The 14,457-nt window shown below is 43.4% G+C and overlaps 1 protein-coding gene across 8 annotated transcripts in view; it reads left to right on the forward strand.

The window, feature by feature from the left end:
- Aopep (aminopeptidase O (putative)) overlaps positions 1-14,457 on the forward strand; it is a 272,203-nt gene continuing 257,746 nt past the window's right edge. For 7 of the 8 annotated variants that reach the window (XR_015734915.1, XR_015734916.1, XR_015005257.2 and 4 more), the window contains exon 1: positions 1-129. The gene's annotated coding sequence lies outside the window, so the exon portion shown is untranslated. The remainder of the gene's footprint in view (positions 130-14,457) is intronic. The other variant, XM_087896651.1, reaches the window with a different exon arrangement.

Consider the following 14,457-nt stretch of genomic DNA (forward strand, 5'->3'; position numbering starts at 1 on the left):
ATCGGTGTTTGCCCGGTAGCCCGTAGTAACCCGGAGTCTGCGGAAGTGCCGCTACAGCGCCAGCGGCTGAGACAGGTAACCCGCGGCTCGGCTGTCAGTCAGCTACTCCAGGCCACGCGGACCCCTGGGGTGAGCAAGGGTGAACCCTGGGATTCCGTTCGGCCTCCCGTGGGATGAGTCCGTGGGATGCTGTCACGTAGACTATAGCCGCGTCTGTGGTGCTCCGCGCTTTTCAAGCAGTGATGACAGTTGATTGCAAAGGGGTCGCTCAGGGCAGACAGTAACCACACTGGCCAGCGGTGCTTAGGACTGTTTCCAAGGGTGACAGCCGGTTCTTGTTGACGCTGAATTCAGTTCTGACTCCTCGTGCTTTTGTTTTGTTTCCACGTGCAATGAGTGCATTTATTTCTGGAGAGTATGCTGTGCTTCATGTTATTCTGACAGTGCTGCCAATGGTTCAGTAGTTGGTAAAGATTAGGTTGTCCAGTATGGGGGGCTACAGAGTAGAATATTATTTACTGTTAGCCGTCTTTTAGCAGGGACTATGCCCAACGCTTTACGTTTCATTGTCTCCTTAGTTTATACAGTAGTGTCGTGAGTTATGAATTAGTATGTCCGCTTTACAGAGAAAATAGCTGAAGCTTAGTTCCATGAAATTGACTGGGTGAAAATTACCAGTAACTAAAAGCAAAGTCAGTATTTAAATTCAAGGTTATAGTGTGACTTCAAAGCCTGTATCCTTCCTTCCTTCTTTCTATCCTTCCTTTCTTCCTTCCTCCCTCCCTCGCTCCCTCCCTCTTATCTTTTTTCTTCCTTTCTTTTTCTTCCCCTTCTCCTTCTCCTCCCCTTCCCTCCCCCTTCCTTTCTTTCTGTTTTTATGTTAGTTTGTTTTTAAATAGCCACCATTAGTGGTCAAATACCAGGCTTTTTACAGTAGTCATATGTGATCCCATGAGTTTGCTCACTCATCTTCCATGCATTTGTGTGTGTGTGTGTGTGTGTGTGTGTGTGTGCGTGTGCGCACATACACATGCGAGTGTGTAGTAAGTGTGTGCATGTGGAGACGAGATGATAAACTCAACTTGGCTTGTTAGATGCTGATCACCATTGGTTTTGTTGTGGTTTTCTTGTGGGGAGGGACAGGTGTCTGTCACTAGTTTGGAGCTTGACATGTAGATTAGGTTAGCCAGCACTGCAGGATGTGCCTGTTCTCACCTTCCCAGCACCAGAGTTACAGGCCTGTGTGCAACTTTTTTACTCAGGTTCTGGGGATTAAATTTGGGTCCTTGTGCTTGCACAGCAGCAGTTTTTCTACTGCGCTGCCTCTCCAGGCTGTTTTGGTATTTATAGATATGTTGTAAATTTTCATATTCTTGGAGTTAAACCATCCAGAAAACAGTCTTCCTTCTACATGTACACACACACACACACACACACATACACACACACAAACATACAAACACACACACACATACACACACACACACATACACACACACAAGCATGCAAACACACACACACACGTACATCTATCTTTGAGGATTACATAAATGGCAAATGATGCTGCTTTATATTATATTCAGAGCTCCAAAAGATGTGTACATTTTTTGTAATGAAAATGTCAGTAAATAATTTAATTTAAAGGCATTAAGTGATTATATTACCTTCTTTCTAACATTGTGCAGTCAGAAACATCATTTGTTCTGTGTTGAAATGTGATTCCTTCAGGGCCTTTGCTGCGTCTGACTCGCTTTGCATTTGAGTTTGCTGAGCGTCCTGTGGCTCATTGTCCACTGTCACCCATGGACAGTAAGGCGCAGTGAAGAAACTGTGGGTGGTGGAAGCAGACATCTAGATTTTACACCCTGGCTCTATTGCTTAGTGGGCAAGTCGGGGAGCCCAGGCAAGGTGCCCACCCTCTCTACACCCCAGTTTCCTCACTTGTCAGATGGGGCAATAGAGTTACTTAGAGGGGTGCCAGATTGGCTGCAAGGAGCAGCCGCGCTTACTGATGTTGTGAGGATAGGCAGGAGCAAGGATGGCCTTGGCTGTCCATCTTTGAAAATACTTTCCTTCATTGTGTCTTTATTGTACAATAAAAATTTTGCTTGAGATTTCACTTTTTAAAAGTTTTTTATTGCAGTTATGTATTTCTCTCTGGGTGTGCATACATGTGTGTGCTGCTGCATGTGTTGTGGTCAGAGGACAACTTGTGGGAGTCAGTTGTCTCCTTCTGCCATGTGGGTTCAAGGGATTGAGTTCAGATCACAGGTTGGGGGGCTAGCCCCTTTACCCGATGAGTTATATTGCACTTTTGTGTGTCACAGTAATGGACTTTGTATTTCTGCTTTGACTTTTGAGGTTATTTCAGGGTTGTCTGGTAAATGGAAACCCTGCAGAAGTATATGGATGTACCCACTATGGGCATGTAAGGATTAATTTTGCCTTCAAAACTGCTGTTACATACCCATGTTCACATAGTTCTTCAGAGTATTTCTCTTTCTCCTTTCAAGGGACTGAAAATTGCTTTAACACAGAAAATAAAAACCAGACGTGGTGACAAACACTTATCACCTGCTAGTTTGAATTGCTAGTTTGAAGTTGCTTTGGGGTACGTGGCAAGAGTCTGTTTAAAATAAAAATAGCATAATTCCATTGGGGAATATTATTTTAAGCTGTATTGCTTTTGTTTATGTTGCATTTGTGTAACTCTGTGAAGCTGTGATTCTTTGCCTGTCTAAAACACCTGATGGTCTAATAAAGAGCTGAATGGCCAATAGCAAGGCAGGAGTAAGGATAGGTAGGGGGTTGGCAGGCAGAAAGGATAAATAGGAGGAGAAATCTGTGAAGAGAAGAGCAAGACAACAAGACGGGTAGGACTTCAGAGGCCAGTACCCAGCTACACAGCCAGCCACGAAGAAAGAAGTAAAGAGAAGTATATGGAAATAAAGATAAAAATCCAGAGGCTAAAGGTAGTCATGATAAGTTAAGAAAAGCTGGCTGGCTACAAGCCAAGCTAAGGCTGGGCATTTATAATTAAGAATAAGCTCCATGTGTGATTTATTTGGAAGCTGGGTGGTGGGCCCCCAAAAGAGTAAAGAGTTAAACATCCCACAACATAATCTCACTTCTGAAAAATTTAAGCTGTGCCCCCAGCCCCCTTCTGTTGGGCATTTTAGACCATGGCCAGCTACAAGCTGATGTTGATCCCTACGGTACCCTATTTAGAAGCTTGAGAATGAGTTAAGACCTATGCTCATGATACAGCTTTCTTTGAAGATGTATTCTGTGGGTTTTGAAAAGGTTATTTTTATTTTGTGTATGTTACTAGAAAATGCACAGGACAAAAATTACCATTTTAAGTTCTTAAAGTGCACAGTTGAGTGGTATCAAGTGCATTCACAAAGCTGTGTGGTCACTGAAATGCATTTTCAGAACTTTTCTTGATCAACCCTCAAAGAAATGCTGCATCCATTAAATAATTGCTTCTCATCCCCTCATCCCCCGGACTCCAGATGTCCTCTGTTCCTGTTGAACTGTGTTTGCCAGCTCCAGAGATCTCATGTTGATGGAATCCTGCCATATCTGCCCACTTGTGACTGGGAGATTTCACGCAGAATGTCCTCAGAACTTATTCATGCTGCACTATATATCAGAACCACATCTCTTTTTAAGGATGACTACTATTTCACTATATTTACTCTGTACTTTTGGGGTGCGTTGAATCTGTCATGAACTCAGTCCTTGGTGGTTAATTGTGAGCCTGCAGATAGTGCAGATGGAGATGTCAGCTGCAGTGATGTTGTTTGCGCTGTGAACACAGTGCCTGGTGGACATGGTTAAGCTGGAGTTGGAGCACAGATTGTAATGTGACATGGAGCCTAAAAATAGTAAAGAAAATAAGACGACGATATAGGTTTATACAGCATTCACAGCACCACACATGGTCTAGGCATTTTGCCCATAAAGTAAGAATTTTTTTTAGTTCCTGTTATATGCATGAAGAAGAAACTGTAGCATAGGCAAATTGAATGGATTATTGAAATCATGAAGTTGTTTGGTTGGTGACGTGGAGATCTGCACTTGGGCTCTCTGGCTCTGAAGTTCATTTATCCCTAGGTTTGGTCAGTACTAACTTTGTAGTGAACTTGTTTGTAACAGTTTGCTGTGCTCCTTGCCCACCTTTCCTTTTCACTATCTTAAAACTGGACACAACTGAGCTCACTGGGCAGTGAAAGAAGAAACCCACACCCTGAGAGGACAACCAGCGTCTGGTTTGCGTGGAGCGGTCACATCCACAGGGAATTGAGACCACATTTCCATAACTGATCTCTTGGTCCTTTTAGAGCCTTGTCTTTGAACACTGTGTAGTTCCCACACTCAGGGCCCTGTGGGAGGGAACTTTTTGTCCTTAGCCTCAGTGACTTCTGAATGGATTCTAACACACTCATTTCACTGCTAATTTGTTACTCTGTGATGCTTGGTTCCTGGAGAAGTTGTTGTGAAGTAGCATTTATGTATTATCAGTTCCATTGTAATGTCTCCTGACTTTTCCGTTTGCTTGCACTTTATTTGTTTGACATTTGCAATTGAAGTTCTAATTTTGGAAAGCAATGGGAATCAAGATGTACTTGCTCTATTTTGGCATAAAAGGCAAATCCACCAGTGTTTCTTGTTACCAATAATATCTGGCATATGTCACAGTATATTGTACATTTGGAGGCCTGAGCTGTCTGTTATGTCTAGTAGGTAGAGATTCTATTATCCTTTGTTGAACATTTGAAAATCTCAAGATGCTCAGTCTTCTGCCTATATTTATAGACTTAGAAGAATTTATTCTGCAAAAAAGAATTCCAGCATGCTGTGTTCAGGTGAGCCGTCCTTGCTTATAAGAGGAGCCTCCAAGGCTTTTACACACATATATTCTGTTATCATTTTTTTCTGTAGTGATATGTGACCTGTATTAGATTGCAGAGAGAATGACCAGTATGACAGTCCTCAGAGACACTTGGATTGACTGTCTGGGCTTTGACCTTGGTGCTGGGTGTGAGTGAGGAATCTGGGTGATTCCAGAGTTCTACCTTGGGCTACTGAGTAGATTCAGTAAGGTTTGAAGCCAGAGATGTAGGACACAGAGGACAGAGTTCATCTAAGAAGTGGGAGAAGGAAAGGCCAGAAGTAGAAAGATAGAGGAGAGAGTGTAATCCCAGATCCTAAAAGAGGAGAGACCCTGCGGTGTGTGTGTGTGGGGGGGGTAGTCCGTGTATTAATTCCGCCAAATTAAAGGCTGAGAGGACCTGTGGAACTTGGGTAGTCTAGTAAGATGTGAGCAGAGTCAGGTGGGCAGAAGGGGGTTGGGGAGAAAGAGAGTAGGCAGAATGGTATGGGATAGAGAGTGCTTTGTTCATCTTGGGGGAAGGGGATTGGAGCAATCTCTTCTCAGATAAAAAAGGATGGGGAAGAGGAGGAGTTGAGGTGGAGAATTTAGAGGGCTCGATGATTGATAAATCAAGGACCCAGAGGGTCAAACAGTCCAGTCGTGGCTGTGTCCTGAGAAGGGAAAGCTGGGAAGAGATGACATTGAGTCTCTGTGGGGTTCACAGGTCTGCTCAGTGAGAGCCCTTGTCTGTGGGTAGGAGAGCCTTGGTTAACGTTCCAGGGAGGGGAGGGAGGGGAGAGAGAATGTGCAAAAGCTCACGCCTTATTACAGCAAAGGATTTTAAGTGAAGCAAATGAGTTTTAATACAGTGTTCATTTCGTGAGTTAGGTGCTGAGGCTGTCGTGAAGTTTAGAATAATGGCTGGCGAGAAAGGCCAGGGACTGCAGGGGCAATTAGGGAGATCTCTCTTCTCATACTGGAATTTGTGAATATCACTCATGTGATTGTATTGCTTATTTAAGTTTTATTGTTCTTTATAGGCTCGGTTGAGATGTAGAAGTTGAGTGATCCCACTGGGATTAGGGTTTATAGAACAGTTGTATTAGAAGAATGAAAGAGCAGGAAAATTGAGGCTAAGTTATTATGTGAGTGGCCAAAGATAGGTAAATAGGTAAATGGGGCAAACCTGGCAACTTGGGTTCATTCTCCAGGACCCACATGGTGGAAAGACAGAACCGGCTCCCACATGCTGTCCTCTGGCCTCCACAGGTGTGCCATGGCACCACCTCCAAATGAATAATTCGGTGCTAAGGAAAAGAAACAAGGCCACGAACTGCACTCTTTACAGAACATCATGGAATCTCAGCACTGGGAATGTTTATTTCTGACTCTGGGTCACACTGCCCCTTGCATTGTCGGGTGCTGCTCTCTGGGTGCCAGGAGCAGCCCAACTGATTACCACCGATGTCTCCGTATATTGCCAAGTGTTAAAGGACTGTCCTCCATTCCCGTGAGTTCAGCTGTTTTCACTTGTGTAAGGTCATCACAGCTGGGCCTACTGACTTTGGACATTCCTTTGTAGAAAAGGGGCCAGGGAGGGTCATGGAACCCTTATCTGAGCATCTAGCTGTTCCTCTGTACCAGGTGAGTGCAATTCTGGAGAGAGAATAAATGGGAGGAATCTAGGCTCAAGAGAAATGAGAAGAGAATGAGCAGAAAGAAAGGGTTACTACCACGTTGAGAAACCAGGCAGCCGCCAGCCAGACACAAGAAACAGTGAAAGTAAAATATACAGAAGGAAGGAAAAGTAAAAAGCTTTGAGGCAAGAGGCAGATAAAGGGAAACAGGTTAATTCAAAAGAACTAGGCAGGAACGAGCCTAAGCTAGGCTCAACATTCATAACTAATAAGGAGCCTCTGTGTCATGATTGGGAGCTGGTTGGTGGCCCAAAAGAAAAAACCTGGAACGGCGTTTTTAAGGGACTGATATATAGTTCAAGGGTGGAATGCTTGCACAGCATGTTCAGTACACAAAAAAGTGCTGACCTGAACTCACATCTTGATGAGATGACTGGAAAACCCCTTTCCTAAGAACAGGGCACCCCTCTGATATGGGCATTCTGGATCTATCTCTGTAAGAAGCTGTGACATGGTGTGTGTTATCCCCACACAGAGCTGAAGTATAAATACTGAACTCTGACTGCTTCTGTTGTTTTGAGGGAATTTTGAGTCTACCCTTGACCTAGCCTTGCCCCAAATTCATCTGTGCCCAGGTGACCTGGTTACCAGATGAATGAATCTCTCCTGGAGGGAGCCCATCCTCTTAGTGACTGAGGAAGTGTGCATCCAAGGACAGGAATGGGGACCTTTTGCCCTTCCTGTTTGGTTTCCTACAAAGAAAACAAAGAGACTGTTAGTGTAAGGCAGGAAGTTGGGGCTGTTGGGTCAGACAGGAGCCAGGATTGGGGGAGGTGTGGCCAAGAAAGGATGTGTTTATCATCCATCCTGCAAATTTTGAATGGCCCGAATTCCTCAGTATACTAAGCAGCATCCTGCCTGAGATCTGGCAAGTGGCTGGAACCTTTTGCAGGTGCAATTTGTTTTAAAACATTGAAATTGAACTCCTAATCGCAGTGGTTGGGAATAGATTAGCTTTAGAGTAGGAATATTAGCGTCTCATGGGATTTGTTAGGCATACAGATCTTTAAGGTCCAATCATTTGTTTTAACAAAAATTTCAGGCAGGCCTTGGAACAGGTGTAAATTCGACATTAGCAGTCCACATAGGTCAACTCGATGGCTGAGACGAGATACATGGTGATGAAAAGGGGGACATTAAAGTTTCTTTACATTCACACTGTCCATGGCTGCAGTTCACCCTGGAGCCCAAACAGTGTCAAATACCATGGAAAAGAGCGGAGTCTTTCACTGTGCTTCCTGTTTCATCTGGATGCTCTATACTGACTGCCTTGGTGTCTCTCTGGCCTGAAATTGTCCAATTGGGTATGCTGAATGCCTAGGGAGCCCAGGGATCTACTTGGATCTACCTTCCCAGTGCTAGGATTAGAGATGTGCACCTTCGAGCCAGGCTTTTCACTTGGGCTCAGGTCCTCAATGCTCACCTGACAAGGGCTTTACACAGAGCCATTACCACTACCTGTCATCCTTGATTTTCTTAAACTTTATGTGTGCAGTGGCTTGAGAGAATCCTGATCCCATGGTTGTGAGGGCAAGGGTAATTCAGGTAGCTCAGAAGCTGTTAAGTCCATGAGAATTTTCTGAGCATCCTGCTTCCGTGTGGATGGTTGGCTGCTTTCCTGGAGGCTGCCCGTCAGTAGCCCTGGCATCATTATCGTTCGTCTCTGCGTCTGCATTTCCAGCAGCCCCTGCTTCCCCATGTTATATGCAGTGCATGAGGTCCACACAGCAGCTTGGAGAAACACTACAGTTTTACCCTGGGGAATTCCAAGATATGTTTTCATGAGTTGCTGAGATTATTCACAAATATGAACCTTAATTACTAGTACTGAAGTACCAGCTGTTTGCTGTTCTCTGGGAAATCATGCAGAGATGCTAGGAATAAAAATATCTGGGACATCATGAACACTCTTCCTAGAATAAAAATGTCCCAGAAAATTGCTTGAGTACAATTATGTGACACAAAATTAATGCCACTGGGTGAATTTCTCAATTAATTTTATTTGCATACTGTATATTTTGATCATATTTGCTGCCACTTCTCCCAGTGACTCCTCCCATATCTGCCTCTACCCCTTCTCAACTTCATGACCTCTTTTTAAAATAACCCACTGAGTCTAGTTTGTGTTGTTCATAAACTCATGGGCATGGGGGTGTTTACTGAAGTGAGGTTGGCCTTCTAGAGAGCCACACTTTTAAAGAAGGCTGTCTTTCCCTTCTACCAGCAGCCATCAAGTATCAATGGCTTCTTGGGAGAAGAGAGGGCTAGGGGCCGCTTATGAGTCTGTCCCAGCTCCAAGCTGGAATGTTACTCCTGGCTTGATCTTGTGCAAACAACCGTAGCTGCTCTTAGTTCATGAGCATAGCTGTCCTGCCAATCTAGAAGACACCCGTTTAGACCTGGGCCTCCCTGATCTCTGACTTTCGGGATCTTCTGCCTCGTTCGGCTGTCCCAAGGCTTGAGAATTTTGCAGTGCACGAGTGTTTTCTGATTAGTTTTTAGGAAACCTACTTTTGTAGTTTCAAGGTTGTAAGGCAAAGCTTCCCATCAGAAAAAGGCAACCTGGAAAATGCTCCAGGAGTGTGGCTTTGCTGCAGGCTCTAAGCCACATGCCAGCAGCTAGCATGAGACAGGAGCTCTGAAGCCGTCCATGGTCAGGGCGGAAATGGGCTTAAGGACTTGGACTCTTTCCTATGAAGAATTATCAGAATAAATTATTGTATATAGCTCCTGGAAACAATAAGGAACAAGAAGGGCCAGGAGTCATTTTCCTCTTTTCTCAGTTCTTGGAGCAGTTTCTGCCTTCCTCTGTGCCAGGCTTTGATCACAGCTTCTTCCAGTGGGACCGAGTACAGACCCTGCATGTCCTGTGTCACTGCTGTGTGTGTGACCTCTGCAGAGGCGTCTGACCCTTGCTGTGTGTGTGGGTGACCTCTGCAGAGGCGTCTGACCCTTGCTGTGTGTGTGGGTGAACCTCTGCAGAGGCGTCTGACCCTTGCTGTGTGTGTGGGTGACCTCTGCAGAGGCGTCTGACCCTTGCTGTGTGTGTGGGTGACCTCTGCAGAGGCGTCTGACCCTTGCTGTGTGTGTGGGTGAACCTCTGCAGAGGCGTCTGACCCTTGCTGTGTGTGTGGGTGACCTCTGCAGAGGCGTCTGACCCTTGCTGTGTGTGTGGGTGACCTCTGCAGAGGCGTCTGACCCTTGCTGTGTGTGTGGGTGACCTCTGCAGAGGCGTCTGACCCTTGCTGTGTGTGTGGGTGACCTCTGCAGAGGTGTCTGACCCTTACTGGGGGGGGGGGGCGGGGTTAAAGGCTTAGGATACTACTGCCTAGCTTCAAATTGTTTTTCTTTTTTTTTATGGTTTCTTTGTTTTGTGTATATGGTGCCCTACCTGAATATACACCTGCACACCAGAAGAGGACGCCAGATCTTATTACAGATGGTTGTGAGCCACCTTGTGGTTGTTGGGAATTGAACTCAGGACCTCTAGGAGAGTTGCCAATGCTCTTAACCACTAAGCCATCTCTCCAGCCCCTTCAATTTTATGGCTGGATAATATTCCATTATGTGTCTAGAACACACTTTGTGTAACCATTTATCAGATGATGAACATTTGGGTAGGTTTTCTTGTTTTAAAACAAGTATATTGAGGGCTTTTCCACCAGACAATTCCATAAACTTGTTTTCAAGGGGCTTGCGTTTGGGAGGAGGAGTTGGCATTTGAATCCCTGTCTTTAATTTCTTTTGCTAATAAAATATGTTCTGGGAGCCGAAGTAGCCATTTTCACTGTGTGACAGCAGGTGCCACTTGTGCTGGGAATACTTCCATGTTCTGTTCCTGCTTCAATTTCACCATTAGCTTTTAAAATGGAGTTTCTCAGCAGTTCTTGAAGAGGTGATTTTACTGAATAAGCTGATGTTTTTTCCATATTTATAGTTCTTTCCCTATCTCTTGGTTTTTACTATGCTGATTTTGTAACCCTACCCTATTTATTGCTCTAGACCTGTTTCCAATATGAATATCTATAGACAAAAATAAATTACATTGGATCTTCTAACACAGTTTTGCATATTTGTTAATTTTTATTTCATTAGCACAAAATTCTCTGTGTGGTCTGATATATCTTTAACTGTCAAGTCAGTTCTTTCATTTTTGAAGCTACATTAATTGAATTATATCAACAAGATTCTTCAGTGGCTCTTGGTCTTGGGTCCCTATGGGCAGAGCACTTTGAAGTTACCCTGTCTCAGCCTTGGTCTCAGCACTGGACTCACTACTCTGCCCTGGGGTGGACTACTTAGGTTCTGAAGACTTCAGACTGTCCTGAAAACTGGGCTGGTAGCAGGGAGGACAGGGATGGTTTCCCTGCTGAAGAGGATCAGGCGAGCTCTTTGGCCATTCATAGATTCTTTGTGAAACTAGGTTCATATTTTGCATTGGTGTTAGTCAGCAAGGCTTTTCCTGTGCTAGGTGGAGAAGTAGACCTAAAAATGGATTTATTCCCCAATTTTTCCATTCTTAAACATCTTTGCACCATCATCTAACTCCCAGAGTGCCCATTTTTAGTGTTCGGTATTAAAAATGTTTTGTGAATTGTGTTTTGTCCAGTTGGGATACATGGAATGTCACATGACAGTCTGTGTTAGGTACTCAGTTCTAGTGTAACAGCTAGTGGAATGTAAGCATGAAATACACTATTTGATGGATTACAGTGTTGCATACGGAAGTTTTACTGGATTACAGCTGTCTGATAGGTGTGAGGTCTTGTCACTCCTTACACTTAGGGTATGCAATCATCCAGTGTCACATTCCTGATGGCAGACAATAGGTGTGGTGTTGGAAGGGAAAACAAAGACAGTGATTATTTGATAATACCTTTCAGAGGCTCGAGGCTTACTGTGTGGCTGTGTCACAGGACTGTCGCACCCAGCACTGTGGGCAGTTGTACCACCTGGGGGAAAGTCTCCAGTGAACTAAAGGACAGGACAAGAAATGGAAGACAGGTGAAATGGCAGCACTATCCACACCCGCATCCAATATCATCATAAAGTTTATTCTCATCCCGCAGCTAAGCACTAGCTGGAGAGAAAGCAGGGCTCATAGGGGCTCACAGAGACTGAAGTAGCAATCATAGAGCCAAAATGGATCTGAGCTAGGTCTTCTGCATATATTTTATAGTTGTTAACTTGGTGTTTTGTGGGACTCCTAACAGTGGGGGAGGGAGGGTGTTTCTGACTCTTTTGTCTGCTCTTGGGACCCTTTTCTTCTTACTGGGTTGCCTCGCCCAGCCTTGATATGAAAGTTTGTGCCTTATCTTGTACCTTGTTATACTCTGTTTGGTTGATAACCCTGGGAGGCCTGCTCTTTTCTGAAGGGAAACAGAGTAGGTATGTATCTGGAGAGAGGAGAGGTGGTGGTGAGGAGCTGAGAGGAGTGGAGGGAAGGGAAACTGTGGTTAGCATGTATTGTATGAGACAAGAATAACTTATTTTATATACTATATAGTAAAAATATAAATAAACATACAATAAGGCTATATATTCAGTCTCACAGAACTGAGGAATCCTTTCCAGGCGTGCATGCCACATTTGTTTACTCTGACTAGCTCTATCTAGTCTAGTGACAAGGAATCTGGTAACAAGGAAAGCTATAGCTATAAAGTCTTCAACTTTGTCAGAATCCTGAGAAGGAAATAGCTTTATCTGAGTAAGCAGGAAGTGTAAGCAACTTCCAAAAATATGAGAAATGACAGAAGCAGCTGGCTACCTTGACAGTCACACAAGGTTCCTCTATAACGTTGGGGCATCCATCTTTGGCCTACAGGCCTAGCAAATCTGACAGACTTTTCTGTGAAGTAGGATGTTTGGAGGACTGCCCCATCTTGACTTAGCAAGGTTTGGCGGTCACTCTCTTTGGTGTCCTGCTTGTCCAATCTGGACAGTATACTGACAGCAGTCGAGGTAAGAACACTTTTTTACCCAGTGGTTTACATTTGACACAAACTAAATTCCATGTGGAGTTTCTCCAATGCCCATCATCTTCTCGAAAATAGACTGGTGCTGCCTGGAGCGGGCTTGTCTCATTGTCATAACAAGAGCCAATGTTATTAAAACATCTTAAATGCCATATTTTGTAGCTCTCTAAAGTGTTTGAAGGTGACCTGTCTCTCTAAAATATATCTGTTGACCTTGAAAACATACCTAATATGACTACAAGTTCGATTGTAATACATGACTAATTACTAACCTGCATTTCCTTATTACCATAAATAGTTGGTAATAATAGCTTTCAAGGACTAGAAATTTGCATTGCATTGTTAAATGAGCAGTATAAGTACAATACCTTGAACAAGATTTGAACTGTATATACAGTATGTTCTAACAAAAATAATCTTAAATTGGTATCACTATACAAAATCCATATCAATGTAAAATATTTCAAAGGAGTAGTTGCTTTTTCTGTTTAAAAGTAGATTCAGTAATCTACCTTTTATTCTATTTCTATATCCCCCTTTCTCTTTTCAGAGTAGACTCAATCATATACCTTTATATCTTATCATATCTATATCCCCTTTTTTTCTTTTCAAAACCAGAACCATGAATCTAAACTCCTTTGTTCAACTTTTTCCTTGACCATTGCCAATAACAACTTGCAACCAGTCACTCTAAATGATGACAAATATCCATAACTCACTGAGTGACCAAAAACCACCCACCCCACCCCTTGGGAATGTGGGCGTCCTGTTTTTAAATTTACTTCTTGCTATCTGGGGATGATAGCATCTTTAATGGATCCTGAAAAGAAAAATTTTGGTTAATTATCAAGTCCTGGGAGAGGTAGCTGTATCATTTATTGTCCAGTCTCTGCATAATGGGAAAGTACAGGGCTTGTCTCCAGTACTGACTAGAGTAGCCTGTGAGGCTGGACCATCTCAGTTAGCCATACAGAAATTTTCCTGAGCAGTTTGTAGCCCAAAGTTGATCTTTAGGTGATGTTTGTCAGCTTAGAGGCATTGTTATGGTCCTGGAGAACTCATTGCTGTGAGATCTCATCATCATTTTGGAGACTTCAGAGATTGCATTAGGTCAGATTATTCATTTCCTTGGTAACGTTTTCTGGGTAGTTTTCTTTTCTTCTTTGGATGCTTATTTGTCCAACGGTCTTAAATTCCTAAGATGGTTGTTTTTATTTTCCTGGAAAGAGAAAAACAAAACCCTGCCCCAACTCTAAATTTGGGAAGTTTCCAAAACTAATCTTTATCGATTTTTATTTATGGTTTCTTCTGAAATTTTTGTTCTCTCTTCTATAGATATTCTATCATCCAGAGCAATATGGTATTTTGTTTGTTTGTTTTGTGTTTTGTATTAGGCGTTAGGTTCTTTAATTGCTCTGGGAAGAAGTTTCCTCCATGGTGACAGGAAACAACTGAACCAAGTTTGGCATGGGGACCTGTGAGAGGCCCCTCAAGGAGTTTCCCAATGGCAAAAGTGTTGGGGACCAGTCTTGACAAAAATACCACTCACCAGGGTAGAGGCGTTGGAATTTAGAAATATTAGTAAAGAATATGAAGACATGAAAATAATAAGACAGAAAAAAAATAAGACAGAAAAACGTAGACTAGTACCAGGTGGGAGTTCTAATCAATACTGAATTCACCTATACTTAATTTCCAATTGCTTAAAATACTATGACTCTAAGAGGTAGTAGGAGTAAGACAAAAAACTGTGTTAACCTGATACAAGGAGATGAACAGACCAGTTGAAGGTCGTGGGCTACATCCATAGTTAAACATTCTGTTGCTAGAACAAAACAAGTCACGCACACACCCTAGACCAAAGCATTCTGTAGGCAAACCACTCCCTGGGTGGAATCCACTGTTA

Source organism: Myodes glareolus, chromosome 14 (assembly GCF_982192425.1).
Source record: "Myodes glareolus chromosome 14, mMyoGla1.1, whole genome shotgun sequence".
NCBI lineage: Eukaryota > Metazoa > Chordata > Mammalia > Rodentia > Cricetidae > Myodes > Myodes glareolus.